This window comes from Podarcis pityusensis (assembly GCF_964106645.2).
Source record: "Podarcis pityusensis genome assembly, chromosome: 13".
Classification (NCBI taxonomy): Eukaryota; Metazoa; Chordata; class Lepidosauria; order Squamata; family Lacertidae; genus Podarcis; species Podarcis pityusensis.
The window spans coordinates 36811412-36822385 of NC_138038.1; the positions used below are offsets into that span (position 1 = coordinate 36811412).

At 49.5% G+C, this 10974-nt stretch overlaps 1 long non-coding RNA gene across 1 annotated transcript; it reads left to right on the top strand.

Moving 5' to 3' along the window:
* The first annotated feature begins 226 nt into the window (after nucleotides 1-226).
* Nucleotides 227-10288, top strand: LOC308461315. The gene is made up of 3 exons (XR_013978872.1): nucleotides 227-380; nucleotides 4699-4908; nucleotides 7655-10288. It is a non-coding gene; the product is annotated as an uncharacterized lncRNA (long non-coding RNA).
* Nucleotides 10289-10974: the final 686 nt, after the last annotated feature.

Here is a 10974-nt window from a genome sequence, read left to right on the forward strand (position 1 = left end):
AACCTTCCCCCAAGTGGCCCGTGGCGGCTCCCACTCCAGCCGCCCGCCCGCCGCCTTCACTTTACGCATGAGGTTGCCCTCTGCACATGGGCAGTTTGCACTGACGCGCGTGCACGGAGCAGGAGTTTTTGTGCGTGCGCACCTATTAGGCGGTGTAGGTAGAGCGTCTTGTGCGCGGAATATGGAGAGGAACATCCAATGAGAGCCGGTGTAGCGCAGCGGCTAAGCGACGGGAACGCGGGCCACCAAGTACCCGGTTCGAATCTCGGCTCTACCGTGAGCTAACCGCTAGGCGCTCTTACCCAGGCACTGACTTCCACCCGCCCCCATCGCTCCCTGTAAAATAGAGGCCGAGGCTGTGAACTCAGAGAGGAGAGATGGTAATAATACTGACTTGGCTAACAGAGTTGTTAAAGGGGTTAGAACTGCTTGACGCACGGAGAAACGCTCTGAACACTTGGAAGTGCTATAGATAGTATTTTACTGCTGAATATCAGCACTGGTTTTGCTTTCTGAGTTCGTAGGCTGGTTGTCTCTTAAGTTTATTGCAGTTTTCTAGGGATTTTTAATGAAGCATCTCATAAATATAATAAGCACTACAAATGTGTTATTGTTATTGCTACTTACTACTACTACTACTACTACTACGGGGAGCTGGTGGTGCTGTGGTCTAAACCACTGAGCCTCTTGGGCTTGCTGATCAGGAGGTCAGTGGTTCGAATCCGCTGGATGGGGTGAGCGCCTGTTGCTCTGTCCCGGCTCCTGCCAACCTAGCAGTTTGAAAGCACGCCTGTGCAAGTAGATAAATGGGTACTGCTGTGGCGGGAAGGGAAACAGTGTTTCCGTGCGCTCTGGCACTCGTCATCGTGTCCCGTTGCGCCAGAAGCAGTTTAGTCATGCTGGCCACATGACCTGGAAAGCTGTCTGTGAACAAACGCTGGCTCTCTTGGCCTGAAAGCGAGATGAGCACCACAACCCCATAGTCACCTTTGACTGGACTTAACCGTCCGGGGGTCCTTTACCTACTACTGCTTTTACAGTGTGGTGTTCTGGGAAGAGCATGGAATGAGGACCTGGGTTCATATTCCTGTTGGAGATGAACATAAATGGTACTTTACAGTGTGGTGATCTGGTGTTTCGTTAAGACTGGGGGGTCCAGGGTACAAATTCAAGCTCAGCTGCAATGATGGCTGGCTAGGTAACATTGGGCCAGCTGCTGTTTCTCAACCCAACCTACCTCACAGGGTTCATGTGAGGATAAATCTGCTGGCCCTCATTTGCCCCTAAAGCTCCATGTACATTACACATACATTTTTTGTTACAACCTGCAGATACAGTCGTACCTCAGTTCTCGAACAGAATCCATTCTGAAAGTCCCTTCGACTTCCGAAAATGTTCGAAAACCAAGGCACGGCTTCCGATTGGCTGCAGGAGCTTCCTGCACTCAATCAGAAGTCGCGCCAGACATTCAACTTCCAAAGAACATTCGCAAACTGGAACACTTACTTCCGGGTTTGCAGCGTTTGGGAGCCAAAACATACCTGTACCAAGGCGTTTGACAACCAAGGTATGACTGTATTGTGTTCCTTTATCTGCCTAACATCTAGGCTGATGAAAGGGTTCGGAAAATGCTCCAAAGCTTGCTCACTATGCAGCAACATTATGTTTGATCCTGTGGATTTTGGATATAGGATTATAGTGCTGCAAGTCTTACACATATGGTGGTGGACTTGGGCCAGGGAGATACCTGGGCTGGAATGAGCCTTGGAGATCATCCTTAGTTTAGTTGCTGGTTTTGAGCCTAATTTAGGAAACTCCGTGGCTGAGCTCATGCATTCCATTTAGAAGGTCCCAGGTTCAACTCCTGGCATCTCCAGGTACAGCTGGAAGAGACCTGTGTTCGAAACCTTGGGCACCCACTGCCAGCCAGTGTACTTGGGCTAGGTGGGTCAACTCTATACAAGCCAGTTTCTTCTTTTCTTCGTAACTTACCTTGTAGGGCTGTTGTGATGTAGAAGCAACGGTCCCATGTCTGCCACCTTGACCCTGATATGATACAAATGTGAAAAAGAAATCAATGCAATATATAGGTGAGGGGGTCACTTGTTAGTTTTATTTAATATATTTCTATTGTACTGTACCTCTCGATTTTACAGAACCATTGTAACACCAGTACCAAGTATACACATTTTGGGCAGGTGCAGACATGCAGGTGTATACCTTCCCATATGTATAGGTGGACGCGTGTGCAAAATTGGCATGTGCAGGGAGCTTGTGGATTTGCCCTGGAGTGTGTGCATAGCGCTGTATTCCGATGCACGTTTACTTGCTTCTGAGTAGACATGCATAAATCTGTGCTGTCTTGTATCCATTTATTCGTGTGTGTCTCTTTGGGTGGATCATTCCTTAAGGGTAAATACTGCGAATGCATACCTATGGTTTGGCTGTGCATATTATTGCAATGTAAGGTGTACGTATGTGTGTGTGTGCCCTTGGTGTGTGCACATGCATTAAAATGCATTCATATATGATGCCCAATGTGGGTGTGTATATTTCTCTCCCTATATCTGACACATGAGGAGCATGCAAACAAATATGATTATGTGCATCAGTACAGTGTCTGTGTACATTTTTTGTGGGGAGTGTACACAGTTTGCACACATGGTGTTATATGTACATATCCTGGTTTGAATGTATAGTGCGATGGCGTCCTGGCGAGTGCTTATGGAGCACGTGGTGTCTGTATGGGCAATGTTACCCATGCGCAGATGTGTTTATATGTAGGTGTGCATGCAGTGCTGAATGAGTCTGCAAAAAGTGGCATGCTTGACGTATAATGATCATTTTTACATCCTTCATCGTTTGCAAATCCCTCTTAATGGTTACAGCGACTGGCACTCTCCCTTCTTTTCACAGTAGCTCCCAGAAGTGTGAGCTTAATGAGTATACACATTGCATCAGGGATGCAGAATAGGTGCTGGTTGCTGCTGCAACATCTCTTGTCCATCCCCGATCAGTTGTGTGTGCAGTAGAAAACAATGGAGTCAGTACATCCAATATCAATAGCTGGGGGCAGGGAAGAGTGGGGTGTGTGTGGAGAGATGTATCTCTATTTTACAGCAATCCAGTACACACACACACACACACACACACACACACACACACATATATATATCTCAAGGCACCCGCCCCAATGGAGCCACGGAGCCAGCCGCGACTCGCCACGCCCCCTTGGTGAGAGAGCCTCGGCATCCTGACACAGCAGCGCTCTGGACCCCTCGCTCCCTGGCCAGAGAACCCAGGCGTCCTGGCCCTGCGCTCTCTCCCTCTCTCTTCCCTGCTCTTCCTGGCTTGGGTGGTGTTTATGAGCTAATCATGCGCAGTCAGGGCCGTTAGCTGTTCCTGGCAGGTCTGAAGTTGCCGGTAAAGGCACCGCTTTCCTAGCAGTGATTAGGGGGAAGCGAGTGCGTGATGGAATGCTAAACAGCAATAACCACACGCGGAGGCGGCGGCGGCAGGAGCAGCAACGCTCCCCGGGGCTTTGGGGAGAGTGGGGCAAAGGGAGGGTCGCGGGTGGGGAGGAACGCCAGGCAGAGGGTGGCCGGAGAGCTCGCACGCCCCCCCAACACACCCCGTTTTAAGGCTGCATCGGATGAGATTGAAGCCTTTGCCCCAGAATCATTTTTTTTTCCAGTGCAAGGGCTCGTCTGTATAATATGTGAAGCCAAGAGGGTGCCTCTGAGCATGTGCAGAACGCTTTACTACTGATTCTTCGTGCATCTAAGAAGGGAACGACAGCTGGGGCGGTGGGTGAGATTTAACCCCGGACACATCTGATACCAGAACCTTGGGGTGAAGAGTGGAATGATGATGATGATGATGATGATGATGATGATGATGATGAATGCCTCATCTATCCAGCCAGCGCTTAATCTGAAAATATTTGAAATCATTCCCGACCCCACACCCGCTGCCATACCTTCACACGCTAGGGATATTTGAAGAAGAAAGAGTGCCTCTGAGGTCATGCCGAGTGCTTCCCTTTACCGTAGGAGAGGAAGCAGGTCACAGAATTTAAGCCCCTGCACTTTTCTTTCTATCCTTTTTGAGAGTAGGGGCGGTATTCCGTTTTGATCCAATCCTTCCTCCAGGGAGCTCAGACAGAACACTTAGAAACCACCAGCCTCCATTTAATCCTCGCAGCAACCCTGCGAGGTGGGTTAGGCTGAGGAGACTGACTGTCCCAAAGTCACCGGGCAAGCCATGAGCCCAAGAAGGGATGGGACCCGGGCCGCCCCAGCCCAGCGCTCTAACCAGGAATGATGCAGGCAATCATTGTCCAAAGTAACACGTTTGTCTGATGTGATGGAGTAACACACACACACACACACACACACACACACACACACACACAGAGGATGCCGACTGTTGGGGGGCTTGCGATCAAGGAGACCCTACCACGTCCTTCCACAGCTGGCACACTATGATGATGATGGAGGAGGACACAAAGACATCATTTTTAACTATTATTTCATCTAACTCTTGTTATTTTTCGGTCAATTCCGAAAGTATAATGTACCACAAGCTGAAGTGCTGCTTAAAACATTGATGGAGTGTGTGTGTTGTTGTTGTTGTTTTTGTTTCACGAAGCATTGCTTGTTAAATAGTTAAGCATTTTTATTTTATATTTTAAAAAAGGGGGCTGCAAGCAATCTGATCTCCTTCCGTCTACATGCGCATGGATGCGAGACATCCAGGCAGATAGACAATGCTGCCCCCGGCTGGAGCATACAGGAAGTGCAGATGAGATGAGAGCCGGAGGGCGGGGAGGCCATCTCAAGAGTAAGGCGGCTGTTGCTATGAGGATCCCAAGCCGTGACAAGTGCGAAACGTCATTTGCAAAAGGAGGTATCTTTCCTTGACCTAGTTTCTCTCGCAGGAAAAGTAAGGGTGTCTTCAAAGAAAGGAGGAGAGGCTGGGTGGCAGATGGTGAGGTTGCTGGGCTTGTAGGATGACTGAGGCATTTGAGCTTCTTGGCTGGAACAGAGAATCATAGAATAATAGAGCTGGAAGGGGACCACCAAAGGCCATCTAGTCCAACCCCCCTGCAATGCAGGAATCTCAAATAAGCATCCATGACAGGTAGCCGTAGTGCCTGATAAAAGTCAGACTACGGGTCCATTTAGCTCAGTACTGTCTGCACTGGCTGGCAGCAGCTCTCCAGGGTTTCAGGAATGTTTTTTTTTCCTTCCCACCTCAGGTCATGTAAAGGTAAAGGTCCAGTTGTGGCCGACTCTGGGGTTGCGGCGCTCATCTCGCTTTACTGGCCGAGGGAGCCGGCGTACAGGTTCCGGGTCATGTGGCCAGCATGACTAAGTCACTTCTGGCGAACCAGAGCAGCGCACAGAAATGCTGTTTACCTTACCTATTTATCTACTTGCACTTTGACGTGCTTTCGAACTGCTAGGTTGGCAGGAGCTGGGACAGAGCAAAGGGAGCTCACCCCATCGCGGGGATTCGAACCGCCGACCTTCTGGTCGGCAAGTCCTAGGCTCTGTGGTTTAACCCACAGTGCCACCCGCGTCCCTTTCAGGCATCTCCATGTAGGGAGATGCCAAAGAATTGAACACAGGAACTTTTGCATTCAAAGCAGGTGGTCAGCCACTGGACTGCAGCTGTCCGCCCCTAAAAATCTGGGACCACCACCCTTTATTTCTAATAGGAATATAAAAAGATGCTTTTCACTTGCTCAGAGCATTGGCCTTCTAGATTTTCCACTCCTATCTGCAGGTACCAGAGTTTGCACCTGGGAGCCTCTGCATACAAAGCAGAGGCTCTGAACTACTTTCTTTTGCTTTCTAAGGAAAAGCTTGTTGGCACCTGTCTGTCTCAAGAGACAATGGACTGTGCCTCCAGGGTGAAGCCAAACCTCTGTGTTAGCCGCACCGAAATGACCTCTCTGGGGTGCAAGCCTGGGCAGCGTGTAAGGAGTAAAAGCCAACGGCACCCAGTGGGATGCACTAGGAAGATCTCTAGGGCAAGCCCCACATACGGTAAATGAACTGAAAATGCAGGAGGGGAGAAAAGCATAATTTTGTCAAGTTCTTGTGCATTTCTCATTCATTTCCCTGAAGTCCTGTACAGGTGATCTTCCTGGCAGATGGTGGCTCCTGGGTCAGATCTGGCTGCGGTCCACTCTGCTCTCCTTAATGGTGCCTGAAACCCGACAGCCAGTCTGTACGTTTGAGTGCCACGTGTCAATAAAAAGCCGTTTTGCCTCCGTCAGGCTTCCCAGTACAAAACGCTGAGTTTGAATTGGCAATTTGGCAGGGATGATTTGGCAGGCCTGGCGATCAGGCATCACACAAAGGCAGCCTGTGAAACCTGGGGAGTTTTGTTACTGTTGTTCAACTGGCTATTCAGCTCACCTTCTTTGAGGGCATCCAGACAACTGGTACTTAACAGGCACCAGGTGTACCACCCCCCCCCCAAAAAAAGATGTGTAGGAATACAAAAATATTTGCCCCTTCCAGAAAAGTGAATAGGAAGATCTTAACAAAATAATACTACAAGCATGCTGCTGTTTTCATCTGTGGAGTGGTGGAAAGCAGTGATGCCTGGAGCCCCTTGGGCCAATTCCTAGAGTGGGGTAATAGGCAATCCCTCTTCACAGGAAAAAAAGGGACGCGGATGGCGCTTTGGGTTAAACCACAGAGCCTAGGACTTGCTGATCAGAAGGTCGGCGGTTCGAATCCCTGCGACGGGGTGAGCTCCCGTTGCTCGGTCCCTGCTCCTGCCAACCTAGCAGTTCGAAAGCATGTCAAGTGCAAGCAGATAAATAGGTACCGCTCTGGAGGGAAGGTAAACGGCGTTTCCGTGCGCTGCTCTGGTTCGCCAGAAGTGGCTTAGTCATGCTGGCCACATGACCGGAAGCTGTACGCCGGCTCCCTCGGCCAATAAAGCGAGATGAGCGCCGCAACCCCAGAGTCGGTCATGACTGGACCTAATGGTCAGGGGTCTCTTTACCTTTACCTTCACAGGAAACTCTGGGAACAGTAGCTCTGCAAGTGGAATGTGGGTGGGGTGTCTCCTAACTTTTCTTAGTGTCCATAACAAAGTACAGCTTCCAGGATTCTTTGAGGGAAGAATGATGGGTTAAAGCAGGGGTCAGCAAACTTTTTCAGCATGGGGCCAGTCCACTGTCCCTCAGACCTTGTGGGGGGCTGGATTATATTCTGAAAAGAAAAGAAAAAAGAACGAATTCCTATGCCCCACAAATAACCCAGAGATGCATTTTAAATAAAGGGCACATTCTACTCATGTAAAAACATGCTGATTCCTGGGCTGTCCACGGGCCAGATTTAGAAGGCGATTGGGCCTGTTCCAGCCCCCGGGCCTTAGTTTGCCTACCCATGGGTTAAAGTAATATAATGGTGCTTAAAACATAGGGCATAAATGTGGCTTAAGGAGGATGCTGGCAGCTAGGGCCAGCCTCTGAGCTGGTTGCAAGTAAGAAAATGGGCTGAGTGCACACTGAAGTTGGTGAGGCAGCACTCCACTCACCCTAGTGGCCCAGCCTTAAATATCGGAAAGGATGCTTACAGCCTGGAGCTGACAGAGACTCCCTTCTTCTCTTCTCCCATCCAAGTCAAAGAACCCCAAGAAGAGAGCATGGGGGTCCTACTGTAGCCTTATGAGGCTTTGCCCTCAGGTGGGAAAAATATTGCGCCTGGGAAAGGGAAGTGGGAGTCAACAGACACTCAAGGAATAGTTTCGGAGAAAAGGCTTTTATTTCTACCATCCATGAACTGGTAGAAGGAGCAAGTGTGATAAGTCACAAAAAGCATGCATGAGTTCACAGTCATGTGCACAAGCATATACACCCCTTTCCAGTTCCCTCCCCCTTTCTCCTCCCTCAGGAGTTCCTCTGAGCATGAACAGAAAGCTGTCTTGGGACTATTGTGGACTCTTGGCACCCTTCCCAGGAAAGGGGGGGGGTGAGAAGCCAAGGGGTTTTCAGCATGTTCAGATATGTTTCAATCTCTTGTTCTGGCATGGTTCCCGGACAGAAAGTAAGTTGCAATGTGGTTCTTTAGCAAGGCCAGAAGACATGAGAAAGGCCTGAGAAACAATGGACTTTTCTCTACCTTTGTTACAGCAGAGCGGAATGTTTCTGATGCTTAGCTGCTGAGAAAATGATTTTGAAAAGTTTTGAGAAGCTTTGAGCCTGCTTTGGTGGGGGGTGACTTCGGGCCTAGGTGAGGTCACCTGTCCTCACCTTCCTTCACTACCCATCAACAGTGAGCAGTCCCTGGAGAGCAGCTCAAGCAGGAGTACAGAAGGCCCCAGAGAGTCTGAAGAGGCAGCTGACAATGCCAGCAACTCACACTAACAGGGCCTTTTCAGCGGTAGCCCCCCCCCCCAATTGTGGAATGCCCTCCCTCGTGAGGTGCATGCCTGCATCTATATTATTAAATAGCTGGAGGAATATGAAAACAAGCTTGTTTACCCAGGCATTTGGTGGCTCAAGAATATTGTTCCTGGCAACTCTGTGATCGTTGGACAGAAGAATGCTATTTACTGTCATTGCATTCAGAATGTTTTCAGCTGTAACTGCTTTTAGATGTTTTTAACTGTGATTGTTTTTAGAATGCTTTAACTGTTTCAGAAACGCTCTCCCCCCAGGCTATTGCTTAATGTACAAAGGAATTTTGTGGTATATTGAACATTGGGGGAGCGTGTTTAGAATTATCCACTGCAGCTTTTCAGCTCTGCTACAGTTCTCAATCCAAACACTGAGGTGTGTATTTTCTCAGTCCTCGTGGATCATCTTTCTTCTGGATCATTCCGTGGGCAGTCTCTCCTAGGCTGCCCACACACCATGCACTAAAAGGAAATTGAAAGCATACATCCCACCTCCAAAGAATCCTGGGAGCTGTAGTTTTCCTATCACAGAGATACAGTTCCAAATATTCTTTTTGTTTCTGGGGGGGATACGTTTCTGATGGGGTATGTATGCAAGCCTAAAGTAATCAGTGAAGCTCTATGACATAACAGACGTCAGTCAAAAAGAGGCCCCCAGAACTGCAAATGCGCTTTGAGCTCCGTATAGCAGCGTATTGAATGCTGGCATCTGTTGCAGCCCCCTCTTCCTCCTCCTGGCCAGCTGCTCCACTGCCGCCTTCTCCACTCCCCACCCGCACCCCATTCCTGTTGGGGAACAAAGCGCCTTGAAAACAGCTCCCTCTCTCTAGCTTGGGGACAGCAATGGTGGGAGGGAGGGGAGGCGGCGGCGATTGCAGCAGCTGCCATCAGAGTTGTTGTGGTGGATTTCAGGAGCTCCCCGTGACAACCCTCTGCGCTACACCCCCAGAGAGAATCCAAAAATGTGTGCTGATCCATTATGTTGTTGTTGGCACCCGTCTGCCTCAAGAGACGATGGAGCGCACCTCCGGGGGTGAAGTCAAACTGCTATGTAAGCAGCACTAAAGTGAGCTCCTCGGGGCACAAGCCTGGGCAGTGTGCATGGAGGTCCTGGGCTGCCCAGACGACAAGACCTCTCTCTCAGCCTCGCTGATGTGGTCCAGAGGAAAGCAGAGCAATATGTCTGGCAACAGGAGTTGTCGCAAGGAGGCATAAAAGGTGCCATCCAACCTTGTTTGAGGGAGTCCACTCTGGATCTGTGTAGGGTTTACTCTTTTGCCTTTTCTTCTCCTGAAGATGTCCCACAATGCAGTGGAGGTTTATGACCAGAGTTTTCCTTCTCCTAGATGCGCTACTTTCCCAAATTGAGGAGCCCCATCTGCCCCTCACTTCTGCATGTGCAGAAACTGCCTTCTTGACCATCGGACCCACTATTGATCTCATCCACTGACTCCACTGGAGCCTGTCTTCACACCAGAGGAAGTCCCCTCACATGGCTTAGCTAGCCAGTCAAAGACACTCCCAGGTGTGGCCTCTGTCACATTCTGGCAGCTCCTAGGAACCGCAGGTGAGAGCACAGTGCAGGGTAGGGATGAAAGGACAAAGTGCCCCAGAAGGAGCATAACATGCCCCCCACCAGAGGTACTACTCCCCTTACACCTTACACCCCCCCGATCCCTTATAGCTATGTGTATATAATACCCACTATTACTGGGGTCCCCAATATGGACTCTGTGGCACTCTCAAGCGCCCCCTTGGGGCCTGCCAAGATCCCTTGCAGCTCCCAAATATATATTTTTTATCTTTTACCCGAAATGTTTGAACTTCTTTCTCTTTGAGCTGGATTGCTTGTTTCTCAGGGTGGTGACTTTACTATTTGTGTTTTATTTGTTTTATTTTGGAAAGGAGGTAGCTGTTTTCCTGGGGGTTTTTTTGAGGGGGAGGCACTAAGCACCAGCGGTTTTTCTTGTATGGAATAATGCGGTGACCATTGCATTTGCTTAGATTTCCAAGTGCAACCCTGGGCCCCTGCCTCCCTAGTTGTTATGTACTGAGTTGAATAGGATCCAAACTGTAGCAGTCTGATTGGTCCTAGAACAATAGGATCCAAAAGGCAGCAGTCTGATTGGTCCTAGAACAATAGGATTCAGAATGCAGCAGTCTGATTGGTCCTAGAACAATGCAGCAGTATGATTGGTTGGCAGGAACCACCCAATCCTGCTCCAGATAGAAGTGAATCCACAACCTGATTGGCTTACAGTAGAATTCCAGAATTAGCCAATCATGTGCAGCCCATTGTGTAAATAATGTATATAAAGCAGATACTGTGAGGGGACATTATTCATTCCTCCTCACCACTATGAGCTGAATAAAGAGCATGAAATCACTTTGCGACTCTGAGTATATTTCACTGGCGACGAAGGTGGGATCCCGCTGAGCTGACTGCCACACACAGCACCGCAGCACCGCCAACTGCCGCACCGCTGCCTCGCACCGTGTATCCAGGCTTCAGCTCCGGGGCACAAGGAACTCAGAATGGCAGCCAACAGC